Here is an 11,234-nt window from a genome sequence, read left to right on the forward strand (position 1 = left end):
ATAAATGACATCTGATATATTTATACAATGGAATAATAGCAATAAAAACAAATGCACTATTGAGGCATGAAACAACATGGGTGGACCTTAAAACCACTAGATTCGATTTTTTTTTAAAAGCCAGATACAAAAGACTGTGTATTGCATTTGTATGAAATTTCTAGAAAAGGCAAATTCATGGAGATCAGTGGTTGCCTGGGGCTGGGAGTGAGAGTACATATTGGCTAGAGCAGGTCATGAGGGGACTTTTAGGGGTAGTGAAAATGTGTAGTTGCACAACTGCAAATATTTACATGCACCAAACTGTACTCTTGCAATGGGTGAACTTTATGGTATGTAAATTAAGTAAGAAAACTTAAAAAATTAAATAGATTGGCCGGGCGCAGTGGCTCATGCCTGTAATCCCAGCACTTTGGGAGGCTGAGGTGGGTGGACCACGAGGTCAGGAGTTCAAGACCAGCCTGGCCAAGATGGTGAAACCCCGTCTCTACTAAAAATACAAAGATCGTTCAGGCGCGGTGGCAGGTGCCCAAAATCGCAGCTACTCAGGAGGCTGAGGCAGGAGAATTGCTTGAACCCAGGTGGCAGAGGTTGCAATGAGCTGAGATCATGCCACTGCACTCCAGCCTGGGTGACAGACTGAGACTCTGTATAAAAAAATATAAATAAATAAATAAAAATAGATTAAAGAGATGTAACAACCAAATACAAATGATCTTTGAGTAAATCCTGGATCCGAAACAAAAACTTATTCAAGGAAATTTGGGGACATTTATGGAAATATGAATTAGAGCTCTAAATTAGATGGAATTGGTCATTTTTGTAGTAGTAGGTTACGTAAGAGAAAGTCTGACTTTCTAGATGTCTGCTGAAGTTCTTAGGGATGCAGTCTCATGATTCTACAACTTATTTTCAAATGACTCATAAACAATAAGAGAAGAGATAAAACAAATGCAGCAAAATTTGATGTGAATATAAATGAAGGACAAATAGATGTTTATTGTATTAATATTCAAGTTTTCTTTAGATTTAATCATTTTCCAAATAAAATTTGAGAAAAGAACAAGAAACACATGCTTATTCACAATAATGAAACAAGAATACCAAAGAAAAGTAGGAGATACCAACAGCAGCCAGAGGGGGAAAAAAAAAAAAGAGAGATTATCTACAAAGGAATGACATTTAGAATAACAGCAGATAAGAGCAACAAGTGTTTAAATGAATTAATTAATGTTTTTAAGAGACAGGGTCTCACTCTGTTGCCCAGGCTGGAGTGCAGTGGTGTGATCACTGCAGTCTCCACCTCCTGGGCTCAAGGCATCTTCCCACCTCAGCCTCCTGAGTATCTGGGGCCACAGGTGCATGCTACCACACCTGGCTAATACACACACACACACACACACACACACACACACACATACACATACACACATATATATATATATTATGTAGAGATGGGGCTTCACCATGTTGCCCAGGCTGGTCTGGAACTCCTGGGCTCAAGCAATTCACCCACCTCAGCCTCCTAAAGTACTGTGATTAGAGGTGTGAACCGCACCTGGCCTTGGTATTTTTTAAGGTTTGAGAGAAAATAACTTAAAATCTACATTTGAGTACCCAGCAAAACTATCTTTCCCAAGAGAGTGGACTGCACGGGACATTTAATAAGAAATATCTAACTCTAAAGGACTGTGCTTCGCAAGAAGGAAGGTTTACCCATAAGGAGTTTGAGATGTAATACTGGAAAAGAAAAAACAGAAAATATATGTGTAAAAATGATAATAAAAAATGGTCATGCCATGTCACATTTGTATGGTTAATAAAAGGACAGATTAAGACCCTGGACCACAAATAAATTGGGAAGGGATGATCGAGGGAAAAACATTCTAAGATGGTTGCATACATTTGGGAGGGTAAAATACAGTTTAACTTTAGACTTTGTTAAGATAGATGGGCATTGTGATATTCCAAGAGAAACCACTAAAATAGCAAAGGAAAATATAAATTCCAAACTAGTAGAAAGAACAAAAGTAGGGGGGAAAAAGAGAAAGAACCAAAATACCTAATTAAACAAAAAAATATATCACGTTCAATAAAACAGAACAAGGAAGTATAGAAACCCCGGGAATTATAGACATTTAAAAAGCAAGATGGAGAAATGAATCCAAATGTACTGCCAACCAAAGTAACTGGAAATGAATTACATTCATCACTTACAAAAATAGAGATTGTCAGATTGAATTTAAAAGAATTCAGCTGTATGTTGTTCACAAGAGATGCACCTAAAATAAAAGAAAATTTCAAAGGAAATGAATGGAAAAACATACATGAGGTAGATGCTAACCAAAGGAAAGCTGGCATAGCCATATTAATATCAGAAAACAATAGTATCAGGACAAAAATCATTTTAAAGTGTATATGAAGACGGGTACAACGACTCATGCCTGTAATCTCAGCACTTGGGAAAGGTGAGCTGGCCAGATCACCTGAGATCAAGAGTTTGAGACCAGCCTGGCCAACACAGTGAAGCCCCATCTCTACTAAAAAACAAAAATTAGTTGGGCATGATGGGGGGCGCCTTTAGTCCCAGCTGTTCAGGAGGTTGAGGCAGGAGAATCACTGGTTGGGAGGTGGAGGTTGCAGTGAGCTGAGATGGCGCCACTGCACTCCAGCCTGGAAGACAGAGCAAGACTGTCATAAAACAAACAAAAAAAAGTGCATATGATAACAATGACTCAGTTCAACAAGAAGACATAGCAATTCTAAACACATAGAGTTTCAAAATATATAAAGCAAAAACTGATAGAGCTGTAAGAAATTTATGTTAGTCTTGACAGTGGCAGATTTCAACATATTTCTCAATTATTGATAGGTCAAGCAGACTATAAGTATATAAAAAATAGGAGCAACTGAAATAATGATGTTCTAACTGACACATATAGGACACTATGCCAATTAGGGAACACAGATTCCTCTGAAGAATATATATATATACCACAGTTTCTTTATCCACTCATTGATTGATGGGCATTTGAATTGGTTCCATATTTTTGCAATTGCAAATTGTGCTGCTATAAACATGCGTGTGCAAGTATCCATTTTTGCACAAATGGATCATGTAATGGAAGTCTCAATAAATGTCAAAGAATTTCTGTTTCTTTTTCCTCATTGCAATTAGTTAGAAATCAATAAGAAAAATATAAATAATGAAGAGAAAAATACTTTTAGATCTAAACAAATGAGTAAAAATAGTACATGGCAGATCTTGTGGGATGCGGTCAAAGCTCTACTTAGAGAGATATTCAGGCCTTAAATATTTGTATTAGCAAAGCAGAATCAGCCAGACATGGTGGTTTGTGCCTGTAATCTCAGCACTTTGGCAGGTCGAGGTGGAATGACTGCTTGAGCCCAGGAGTTAGAGACCAGCCTGGGCAACATTGCGTGATCCCCATACCAGAAAAAGAAAAACCTTAGCCGAAAACAACAACAACAAAAAATCAGTGCTGCATGTGGAAACTTGAAAAGAAAACCAGAAAAGCTGGAAGTTAAGTGTCTAACTTAAGAGGTGGGAAAAAGAACGAAAGAAATCTAAATAAAATAGAAGGATGACAAAGGTAAAAATAAATACAAAGCAAACCTAGAGTAGAGAAGATCAAGAAGCTAAAGTGACTGCTGTGTTCTGAATGTTTGTCCACCCCTCCCCAGTCTGCACTCGGATGTTGAAATCCCAGCCCCCATGGTAATGGTATTGGGAGTAATGAATTTCTGTTGTTTATGAGCTTATGGTATTTTTTACAGCAGCCTGAACAGACTAAGACAGTGACAAACTTCTTGTCACTTGTCAAGAGGTATCATTTGTCAAGAAGAAAAAGCAAGCAGAAAAGATGTCAGAAATGAAAAGGGGATATACTAGATGGAACAGAAAATTAAAAACATAATCAGAAAATATTGTGAACATATGGAAATAAATCAAAGCCAGGATAAATGGCCAAATTAATAGGAAACCAAAAATAATGACCCAAGAAAAATTAGAAACTGTGCAGACCCCTAAAGCCAGTCTAGGAACTGAATCAATAGCTAAAAGTTTTCCCACATTTGATTTCTTCAACAAATAAATAACGATTATTATTATCATTATTTTGAGACAGAGTCTTGCTTTGTCGCCCAGGGTGGAGTGCAATGGAGCAATCTTGACTCACTGCAACCTCCAGGTTCAAGCGATTCTCCTGCCTCAGCCTCCCAAGTAACTGGGACTACACCACACTTGGCTAATTTTTGTATTTTTAGTAGATGCGGGTTTTCACCATGTTGGCCAGGCTGGTCTCAAACTCCTAACCTTAAGTGATCCGGCTGCCTCGGCCTCCCAAAGTGCTAGAATTACAAGCATGAGCCACTTCCCCTAGTCGTTCAGTACATAAATTATAAGGGAGAGACAGAAAGAGAGAACGTAGAAATTTTAACTAACACAGAAACCAAACCCCAAATAGAAGGTATAGACCTTATTTGAATCTTGATTCAAACAATAAAATTGTAAAATATGTATGAATAATTGAGGAAATTTGAACACTGACTAGATATTTAACAATATAAGGAATTATTGTTACTTTTGGTATGATAATTATACTTTGGTTATATTCTAGATGTCCTTATTTTTAAGAAATACATTCTGAAATATTTGTAAATGAAATGATATGACATCTGGGATGTGCTTCAACATAGTTCAGTGGGGAGGGAATTGGGAGTATTGGTGAAAAAGATTGGTCATGATTGGATCATTACTGAAGGTGGGTGACAGGTATATATGGGGTTCAATATTTCATTTGCTCTACTTTTTTATATGACTGAAATGTTTTATAATAATACATATAGAAACATTCCTACATCCATACCTGTAACTTTCATGTATATATACATGCACACACACACCTGGTGTCAGAGAGGATGTGGGGTAATGGGGAATTTTTTTCTTTTTTGAGACAGCATCTTGCTCTGCCACTCAGGCTGGAGTGATGTCATGCCATCACAGCTCACTACACTCTCAACCTCCAGGGCTCAAACAATCCTCCCTCTTCAGCCTCCTGAGTAGCTGGGGCTACAGGCACGTGCCACTACACCTGGCTAATTTTTGTATTTTTTTTTTTGTACAGATAGGGTTTCACCATGCTGGCCAGGCTGGTCTCAAACTCCTGGGCTCAAGCGGTCCACCCCGCTCAGCCTCCTCAAGCGCTGCGATTATAGGCGTGAGCCACTGTGCCTAGCCGAGTGGGGGAGCTCTTTATACATTACCGATAGGTGTGTAAAAGTAAGTCCAAACATTTTTGAAAACTATCTGTAATTGTTTGAGAATTTGCACATCTGCAGGTCCTACTAATCAGCAATTCTATTCTTTGCGCATATGCACACTGACAAAAAAGTGGATATACTGATGGAATGGGATACCCATAAGTGAATATAAATGTGCAACAATTACATTCAATGTGGAGGTTAAAATAATAAGCGAAGAAAAAAGAATCAGAAGACTACATAAAATAGTACGATATCATTTTATAAAATTCAAGAACAAGCAAAAGTAAGCCATATGCTTCCACTGTGTGTGTGTGTGTATGTATGCATATATATATATATATATATGTATATACCACAGTTTTTTTATCCACTCATTGATTGATGGGCATTTGAGTTGGTTCCATATTTTCACAATTGCAAATTGTGCTGCTATAAAAATGCGTGTGCAAGTATCTTTTTTGTGTAATGACTTATTTTCCTCTGGGTAGATACCCAGTAGTAGGATTGCTGGATCAAATGATTTTACACATGCAAAGCAGTGATACACTCCCAAATTTCGGATAACAATGACCTCCGTGGAGAAGACCTGGGGCTCCTGGATGGGGAAAGAGCATCACGTGTATGCCTTATTGGCAATGTCCTAGTTCTTTGGGTGATGGGGCCACAGATTTTCATTATATAAGTAATCTGTATAAAGTAAATACATGTGATATATATGTATATCTATATATAAACAAATATTTTTAAGATAATTTTTTTCAAATAAAAAAATTCCACAATGTTTTGATTGGTCACTCCTTGTGGGACTGCCCTGTCTCTGTGAAGCTGCGCTGCATTTCTTAGAAATCACAGGATTAAGTGCACAGGATCCTGACTCCTACAATTATTCTGTGGGTTTGAAACAGAGCGTGTTTTACCAGGCCAAGAGCCCACCCTCTGGCGCCCCTCCTGGTTCCTTCTCACTATTCATCTCAATCAGTCTGCATTCAGTGGCTTTATAATGTTCCAGAATTTTCCATGAAGATAATTTCCAGATGAATGGGCCATGGGGTTTGGACATCAAACTCACTGGCTCACTCATTGCCTCTGCAGGACTAGCAGAGAATGGTCTGGCCGTTCTCACCACCTACATGACCTGCCCAGGCCTTGTAGCTCACCAGCCTCATCTCCCAATGTTTTGGTAAAGAGGGGAAGCCACAAAGCCATTTCCATCTCCTGTAGCTGAACTTCAGCCATCACCACTTCTAGCCTTGGGCAACTACACAGCAGGGCCTGGGCTCTCCACACAACCACCTGCATGTTGAGAAAGGGTGGCACTCAATGGAGGCCTGGCCCAGACCTGTGACCTAGGCCGACCTTACTCCAGAGCAGAACCCTAGTCCCACACCTAAATCTGCTCCTCCACTACTTCTGTAAATAAAGTTTTATTGGCACACAGCTGCACTCATGCATGCATTGCCTATGGCTACATTCTTGCTGTAATGGCATAGTTGAGGAATTTTGAGAGACCCTGTGACCCACAGAGCTATTTACTATCTGGCCCTTTTACCAAACCACTTTGCTAACCTCTACCCCATTCTGCAGTGCCCAGGACTCCGTTTACCCCTTGACAGGGAGCCCCCTGTATCAGACCTGTTAGCTGACAAAAGCGAGAAGTAGCATGGCGGGTGAGGGTAGTTGTGAGTGACTGTCCTCACCTCAGCCTTCAGAAGACCTGGGTTTGGGTCCCTAATCTGCCACTGACTGGTGAATCACTGAATTTCTCTCTGCTTCATCTACCATCTGATAGATGGAAAGGACAATCCCGTGACAATACCAGTCACTCTGCCTTTCCCTTTGAGGATCAGATGAAATACTATATGTCTGAGCTTCTCAAGCTGAGAAGCACAGAGTCAAGAGCAGCGGCTCTCCAACCTCAGCAGGCATCAGAATCACCTGGAGGGCTTGTTAAACTGTAGCTTGGGGGCTGCGCTCCCTGAATTTTGGATTCAGTAAGTCTGGGGTAGGGCCGGAGGAAGTTACGCTTCTTTGAGAATCTCTGCCCTAGTGAGTGGTTCTTCACCATGGCTGCACGTTACAGCTACAAGAGAGCTTTAAAAATCTACCAAAAAATAAAATACCTAGGAATACAGCTAACCAGAGAAGTGAAAGATCTCTATAAGGAGAACTAACAAAACACTGTGCAAAGAAATCAGAGATAACACAAACAAATGGAAAAATATTCCATGCTCATAAATAGGAAGAATCAATATTGTGAAAATGGCCATACCACTCAAAGCAATTTATAGATTCAATGCTATTCCCATTAACCTACCAAAGACATTCTTCACAGAACTAGAAAAAACTATTTTAAAATGTATATGGAACGAAAAAAGACCCTAAACAGCCAAGGCAATCCTAAGTAAAATGAACAAGGCTGGAGACATCGTGTTACCCAACTTCAAACTATACTGTAGGGCTATGGTAACCAAAACAGCATGATACCAGTACAGAAACAGACATGTGGACCAATGGAACAGAATAGAGAACCCAGGAATAAGGCTGCACACCTACAACTATACAATCTTTGACAAATCTGACAAAAACAAACAATGTGTAATGGACTCCCTATTTAATAAATGGTGCTGGGATAACTGGCTAGCCAGATGCAGAAGATTGAAACTGGACCCCTTCCTTACACCATATACAAAAATCAACTCAAGGTGGATTAAAGACTTAAACGTAAAACCCAAAACTATACAACTCCTGGAAGACAAGCTAGACAATACCATTCAGAACACAGGAACAAGCAATGATTTCATGACAAAGATGCCAAAAGCAATTGATACAAAAGCAAAAATTGACAAATGAGATCTAATTAAACTAAAGAGCTTCTGTGCAGTAAAAGAAACTAGACAGAGTAAACAGACAACTTACAGAATGGGAGAAAATATTTGCAAACTTTGCATCTGACAAAGGTCTAATATCCAGCATCTATAAGGAACTTAAATTTACAAGAAAAGAAAACCAAACAACCTATTAAAAAGTGGGCAAAGGGGTCAGGCACGGTGGCTCATGCCTGTAATCCCAGCACTTGGGAGGCTGAGGTGGGCAGATCACTTGAGCTTAGGAGTTGAAGATCAGCCTGGTCAACATGATGAAACCCCATCTCTTCTAAAAAATACAAACAACAACAACAACAACAACAAATTAGCCAGGCATGGTGTTGGGTGACTATAGTCCCAGTTACTCAGGGGGCTGAGGCATGAGAATTGCTTGAACTCTGGAGGCAGAGGTTGCAGTGAGCCGAGATCATGCCACTGTACTTCAGCCTAAGCAACAGAGCGAGACTCCGTGTCACAAAAGAAAAAAAAAAGGGGGGGGGGGGCAAAGGACATAAACATATATTCAGCTATTTTCCAAAAGAAGACATATGTGCAGCCAATAATCATATGAAAAAAAAGCTCAACATCACTGATCATTAGAGAAATGCAAATCAAAACCACAATGAGATACCATCTCACAACAGTCAGGATGGTTACTATTAAAAAATCAAAAAATAACAGATGCCAATTGTGGAGAAAAAGGAATGCTCATACACTGTTGGTGGGAGTGTAAATTACTTCAACTATTGTGGAAGACGGTGTGGCAATTCCTTAAAGACCGAAATACCATTCGACCCAGCAATCCAGCTAAAATAGCAATCCCACTACTGGGTATATACCCAAAGGAATATAAATCATTTTATCATAAAGACATATGCATTGTGTATGTTCATTGCAGCAAATTATCCACAATAGCGAAGACATGGAATCAACCTAAATGCCTATCAGTGGTAGACTGAATAAAGAATATTTGTTATATATACACCATGGAATACTATGCAGCCATAAAAAAAAAAAAAAGATCATGTCCTTTGCAGCAACATGAATGGAGGAACAGAAAACCAAATACATGTTCTCACTTATAAGTGGGAGCTAAATACTGAGAATACATGGATACACAGAGGGAAGCAACTCACACTGTGGCCTATTAGGGGTGGGAGGAGGGAGAAGATCAGGAAAAATAACTAATGGGTACTAGGCTTAATACCTGGGTGACAAAATAATTTGCACAACAAACCCCATGATGCAAGTTTACCTATGTAACAAACCTGCACATGTATGCTTTAAGTTAAAATAAAAGTTTAAAAAATCCAGATGCCCAGGTCACAGCTCAGGACAATGAAATCAGAACCTCTGGGAGAGGGGCCCAGGCATTAGCTTTTTCTGAAGCTCTTCCAGTGATTTCAGTGCACAGTCAAGGTTAAAAACCACTGACAGAGTATTAACCAGTGACACTGAGAGGAATATCTGGGTCTTTTTCTTGTTTATTTATTGATGCTATAAGATTTATACTTTTAAAAAATCAGATTGAATACAGATACATTATGGAATAAAATGCAAAATACGCATGAATTTTCGGCATTTTCTGTTTGCAATGAACTGCTTAGGTTACATCCTGCTACCAAAAATTACCTTGCATTTTGAAAGAAGCTGAGGTTGTGCTGCCTTATCCTGAGCAATCTTTGTCTAAATTCCTACACAAATGTGTATCCAATGCAGCCACTGATAGCATCCCCAGGGCTTCCTTCTCGTGCATCCAACTAAATCAGCTTCCTTAAAGTGCACTTGTATCTATTTGTCTCCTCCTCCACCATCTGAGCCACCATCGCTTCTCACCTGTATCCTGCAATGGCCTATCAATGAGACTTCTGGCCACTCTTCCCTACATTGCCTACTGACAACAACAGCAGTTTTATGAGACACAGAGCTAGTATGTCTCTCCCTTGCCCCAAAACTGACAGTGCTTTCCAATTTACACAGAATAAAATCTAAACCCCTCACCTGGTTTATAGCTCCCACCCACAGCCCACCTCCACACCCATGTCTTGATTCACTCTCACTGCAATGCCCTTGACACAGGGCTTCACCCAGCTTCTCAAAGAACCCAAGTGCAGCCCCACCCAAGGCCTTTCCTCCACCCCAGCACTTTTCTCCAAATCTCTGCATCCTTCAGGACTCAGCTGAAAAATGCTGGCCCACAAACACTTCCCACCACCTTAGCAAAGGCAGGCAGGCACTCCCCACCTACATTACACTCCGTCGCATCTCCTCTTCTACCCTGTCCCTTTCCTTTATAACAATGATCACAGTTTGTAATCTTTTTTTCTTTCGTTTCTTTTTCTTTCTTTCTTTTTCGGACCGTCTACCACTCCAGAATCGAAGTTCCTTTAGACAAGGAACCGAGAAACTTTGTTCTCCATCCTGTCCCTAAAACAAAACACTGCTCAGTCAATATTTATTGCATTGAGGTTAGCTTAGTATTTTTATCAACCACTCTTGATTTCTCCATCTTGTCACCAAGTGACATGACATGCAAGGGTGCGGTGCCCATGCCCATGGTGGGGAGGCAGGAGTGAGTGAGGCTCAGGCTCCCAGGGGGCTGCTGCCCTCATTCCTGCCAACTGTGCCAGGTAGGCCCACGGTTGCCAGATCTGGATTTTTATGTGATCTTAAAATCTTGCCAACTAAACTAAACTTAAAAAAAAAAAAAAAAAAAAAAACCTTGGGAGGCCAAACAAAATACACAACACATCTGTGGGCTGCATTCAGCCCAAGGGCGGCCAGTTTGGAACTTCTGCTGAAATCCAGATGGACTGAATTTCTCTTCTGATCTACCAGCTCAGTTACCCTATCAAAGGAGGAATGAGGTTAGATGTGCTTCAGATTATCAGTGTTTCCTAAGAAAGGACAGTTCTTTGAACCATGAATTTGACTATGAGCTTCAAGGGCTGTAGACTCGGTGATGGGGCGAGCTCGGCCAGCCTGTCATTCGATCAACATTCCTTCATCCCTGGTATGTGCCCAGGACCAGGCAGCCCCTCAGATAATGGCTGATCAAAAGCCATGCTGCCTCCAGCCAGGCCC

Source organism: Rhinopithecus roxellana, chromosome 9, assembly GCF_007565055.1.
Source record: "Rhinopithecus roxellana isolate Shanxi Qingling chromosome 9, ASM756505v1, whole genome shotgun sequence".
Classification (NCBI taxonomy): domain Eukaryota; kingdom Metazoa; phylum Chordata; class Mammalia; order Primates; family Cercopithecidae; genus Rhinopithecus; species Rhinopithecus roxellana.